Source organism: Cyprinodon tularosa, unplaced genomic scaffold (genome assembly GCF_016077235.1).
Source record: "Cyprinodon tularosa strain WSP-4 unplaced genomic scaffold, ASM1607723v1 ctg99, whole genome shotgun sequence".
NCBI lineage: Eukaryota > Metazoa > Chordata > Actinopteri > Cyprinodontiformes > Cyprinodontidae > Cyprinodon > Cyprinodon tularosa.
The window spans coordinates 140,237-145,354 of NW_024039773.1; the positions used below are offsets into that span (position 1 = coordinate 140,237).

Sequence of the window (5,118 nt, forward strand, 5' to 3'; positions counted from 1 at the left end):
ATTACTTGCTTTGCTATTGTCATCAAAAGTTTCCCTAAAAGGATATATGAACTTGTTCTATCATGAGCAAAAAATAATTAGATGAAGATAGGAGTCTAAGATAAGCAAAAAAATACTTTATTGCAAGAATGCAGGAAGCCAATGTAATCTCTCGTAACACTGAACCTCTTCCCTCCCAAACAACCCCCCCACACACACACCACTGCCACCATCTTTTCTCTTCAAGCAGAAAAAAGAAATTTCAAATTGGATTTTTGATCTCTTCCTTTAAAGGTGCCTATTTTCACATCTCACATGGGGAATCCTCAATCCTGTAATGAAAAACAGATTGAAAAGTCTCTCAAATCAATCCAAAATAAATTCTCAAAAAAAAAAATGAACTCAAGGTGCAAATAAATACAGATTGTAAGAAATATTTTCAAACCATAGTAATCAATCCATCCATCTATCTTTCCACCATCTCCAGCTTATTCTACCAGGGTGCCTTACCTCCTGCAGGCTATGGGTGAGAGGCGGGGTCTGTCGCTGAACCAAAGTCAAGCTTTTTCAAGTAAAATAAAGGAAGAAAAGCATATGAATATTGCAAACTATGACATTATTTACAAAGATATAACAACAAGTAACTGTGACCTGAAATGGGTGCATTCCTTTGATAAAATCTGACAGTCGAAAGTTGACCAGAAATGATGATAAAAGGGATATCCGGGGTCATGAACGTCAATTACTAACATTTCGGGTAGATGGCAGGTTGTGTAAAAATAATGATAACATACGTACATATAACATAATAGATTTGCAAAATAATTGTTAGTTACAGCCCTAGATTACTTTTACTCTTCAATTCATAAATGTGCATGTTTTGCCACTGGAAAAACGATCTAGAAATAAGTAAAAAATTCCTAAAAAGTTTATTTACTCTTAATTTGAGTAGGAAAATGAGATGATTTGCCAATGGAATTAGTATTTTTACTCTTAAAATTAGATATTTAGATAAAATGCACTTGAAGTAAGACAATGCAATTGTGTTTTCTTATCATAAGTGTAAATTGTCTTGTTCAATTGGCAAAATGTCTCTTTTACCTCCACAATTCAAGAACAAATTAACTTATTTTAAGAAAAAATTACTTATCTAGATTTAGATTTTTTTCCTGTGTGCTAAGTTATTGGAAAAGTACAGCGGCCATTTTTATGAGCAGAGCTCAAAATCATCCTTAGGAAGGAGATAACCAAATATATTTTAGGGTTTAAAACTGCACAACATTTTCAACGGAAACAATTTGTGAAACTGGGAGATGTGGAATCTGACTGGCAGGAGGCTGTCTGTGGAGTACCACAAGGATCAGTATTAGGACCAGTCTTATTTAATCTCTATAAAAATGATATCAGTAAATTGTCCAAATGTATTAAAATTTACCTTATTCGCGGATGACACAAATATTCTAGTCTCTGGCGACAATTTAGAACATCTTCTCTCAACAGTCACCTCAGAGATGAGTAAGTTAAAGATATGGTTTGACAATAATAAATTATCATTAAATTTGGACAAGACAAAAATCATTGTTTTTGGGAACTGTTACAAAGATACTGAAATCCAAGTTTCTCCGCGTAATAATAGATTAATAGATGACAAAATTAGTTGGAAGCCTCATATTAAACATTTACAGGGTAAACTCAGTAGAAGCATATCTATATTGGCTAGAGCTAGACATGTATTGAATGCTGAATCACTTCATATCCTATATAACTCTCTGATTTTACCATATCTATCATATTGCTGTGAAGTGTGGGGAGTTAATTACAAGAGTTCTTTACATCCGGTAACCATCCTACAGAAACGAGCTATTAGAATCATCCATAATGTCGGTTATTATGAGCATACAAACCCACTCTTCAAAAAATCCAGAATTCTCCAATTTGACGAGCTTGTAGAATTTAAAATGGCTCAATTCATGTTCAAAGTATCTAAAAAGTTGTTACCTGAGCACATACAGAGCATGTTTTCTGAAAGAGAAGTGGGGTATAATTTAAGGGGTTACTCAAACTTAAAGGAATAGTACACCCAAAACATGATTAGCCTTCATTTTCTACTCACCCCCATGCTGAACAACACTCTGGAGTACTTTTTTGATATCTCAAATGCATCTGGAGATCTGGGAGGCTTCTTGCTGTCTGCTGACATTCAAATAATGGAGGTCTATGGCGCCCGAGACAGAAAGGTCCATAAAAGTCCACAAAAAAACGTGTCAATATTCCTCCATACTGCTCGTCCAATGTATTCCAAGTGTCCTGAGTGGGTAGCATCCAGAATTTACTTGAAACGAAGTCATTTAGAATGTTTTTAGAGCATAAACAGTAGTGTATAGGATTTCCTAAAAGCGCGTTCACGAGTCTACGGAAACTGCGGCAGACCAAACCAGATGAAAGTGAGCATTCAGCATCTGCTCTGCCGATAATGCAAGCGTAGAAGAAGAAATTTGCTGTTTACCTGTGCAAAGAAAGAAACAACGAAAGAAAAATGTCTGAGGACTTCAGTGTTGAGGAAGAGCATGAGTTATTTGCCGAGCTGAATGCGCACTTTCATCTGGTTTGGTCTGCCGCGGTTTCCGTAGACTCGTGAACTCGCAGGCGCGCGCTTTCAGGAAATCCTATACACTACTGTTTATGCTCTAAAAACATTCTAAATGACTTTGTTTCGAGTAAATTCTGGATGCTACCCACTCAGGACACTTGGAATACATTGGATGAGCAGTATGGAGGAATATTGACACGTTTTTTGTGGACTTTTATGGACCTTTCTGTCTCGGGCACCATAGACCTCCATTATTTGAATGTCAGCAGACAGCAAGAAGCCTCTCAGATCTCCAGATGCATTTGAGATATCAAAAAAGTACTCCAGAGTGTTGTTCGGCATGGGGGTGAGTAGAAAATGAAGGCTAATCATGTTTTGGGTGTACTATTCCTTTAACCCTATAATGCCAAATGTATCATATTTGATACATACGGTTTCTGAAATGTTTTGCATCTGACACCTTTTGCATAATTTAATGGTAAAAACTTTGCTCAAAATCCTATTGTACACAATCAGATATACCTGATAACAGAGGGACTACAGAAGACTACACAAAAAATAATCTTGACTTATCGCATATTAATAAATTATTAATATCAAAAATGTATTTCTGTTTCTTCTTTTTACATATTTTGTTAAAAAGGCAAATAAGGAATTCAAACAAAAAAAAAAGTAATTTTCTGTTTTGTTTTATTCTTGGATCAGGTTTTAAAGGGTTAACCCCCACACTGTTCCTGGGGTGCCGCACAATGGCAGCCCGCTGCTGCCCAAGGGGATTGGTTAAATGCAGACAGTGAATTTTGCTGCTATGTACTTGTGATGACAGTAAAGTTGACTTCTATTCTACTCTATTCTTATTTTATTGTATTGTATTTACATAAAAACTAAATATCGCTCAAATAAAGGCTGCTGCTACAACCAATTTTGGATCCCTTTATTGAATATTTTTATTTAGTGTCAGCAGACAGCAAGAAGCCTCCCAGATCTCCAGATGCATTTGAGATATCAAAAAAGTACTCCAGAGTGTTGTTCAGCATGGGGGTGAGTAGAAAATGAAGGCTAATCATGTTTTGGGTGAACTATTCCTTTAAAGATGCGCAAGTTGAGAACAACAAGAAAAAGCTTCTGTATTTCAATTAAAGGTGTAAAGTTATGGAACAACTTAAATGAAGATTTAAAACAAAGCAATAGTTTAATAAAATTCAAAAGAAAATATAAGGAGGTCATTTTCAATAGAGATAGACATATGAGTGAGAGAAAGCAAAAATGTGTGTATTGAAGATAACAACTTGGTGTAAGGGTTTGGAAAGACAAACCAGCATAAAAAGGGAAATGTTTAGGTAAATATTAGTAACTGCTGACTGTCACTTTGACTTTCTCTTGACTTAGATTTTTTTAATAACAGTAGGACTGTAAGTTTTCAAGTGTTTAGGGGGTAGGAGTTAATAAGTTTTCACTTCTTCCTACCCCATTTTGAGCATGATATGTTAATTGAAACAAATATCTGTATTTTTTCTCTTCTTTTTTATGCACTTCTTGTTACTGTGCACTATTTTATTTTTATATTTGTATCATGTTCGAATAAATTTCATTTCATTTCATTTCAACCTTTGTAAATCGTTATACTAGAAATAACAAAATATCAATAGAAATTGAATAAATATTTAAAGAAAAATATTGTAAGTAAAGCTTAAAATATGGGGAGTTGGGTGTTCACTTTTATTATATACAGTGCACATAGAGTAGGCAGTTCACTTTGAACCATAGCCAAGGTAATCAAGGTAATAAAAGTATTTGCGATGCATCTTGATCTAACCTTGTCATCAGACCCCATGACAACAAACTGCAGTGCTGTATGGAAGTGAGTGGAATTACAATTAAGCTGTCATTACCTTAAAGCCAGTTGTGCTGGTAATTGTGGGAGGATGACAACAGGTTGGCCAGCATTAACTCTCATCCTCCTTTGGCGGGTTCAGCACCTGCCTGCTGGCCACGGGCCGAACGTTTTCCTGACAGGCTCAGCAGGAATGATTGATGCCTGAAGGTCTCTGATGGTGAGTGCGTCTCACTGCCAAGCTCCCCCATCCATCCAGCGTTCTCTCTTGAAACTCATTTAGGTCGCACCTGTCCTTACACGCTTTCATTCTCTATGTTTATTTTTTCGTTTCTTTTTTCTTTTTTTTTTTTTGCTTGTAGGCTTACTGCTCGGTGGTGTAAACACTTCCAGCATAAGCCAGTATTGCAGCACTAATAATTTACTGGAAATGTAATCACCTTTGGGGGATTCATGGCGGGTCTTAGGCAAAAAAATAAAAAATCTGTACATCTACGTTATTCAGCTAATGTTGCTTCAGGGCTGTTTAGAACCATTTAAGAAAATCTTAAAAAGCTGTTAATTCTCATGTTCCTTTATCCTGCTCAGAACAGTAAATCAACCTCAAGGCATTTACCCTTTTTTCCCCCGATATCAATAAACTCTGTATGTCTTTGTGTATTTGACTGGAATGCTCTGCAGTATTAAGGTCTTTATCGTCTTTCTATGCTGCACA

General features: G+C 35.8%; 1 long non-coding RNA gene across 1 annotated transcript; it reads right to left on the reverse strand.

Annotated features, from left to right (window-relative positions):
• Positions 1-208: 208 nt before the first annotated feature.
• LOC119777210 lies at positions 209-4,709 on the reverse strand. The gene is made up of 3 exons (XR_005279895.1): positions 4,462-4,709; positions 490-541; positions 209-311 (listed from the first exon to the last, which is right to left on the reverse strand). It is a non-coding gene; the product is annotated as an uncharacterized LOC119777210 (long non-coding RNA).
• Positions 4,710-5,118: the final 409 nt, after the last annotated feature.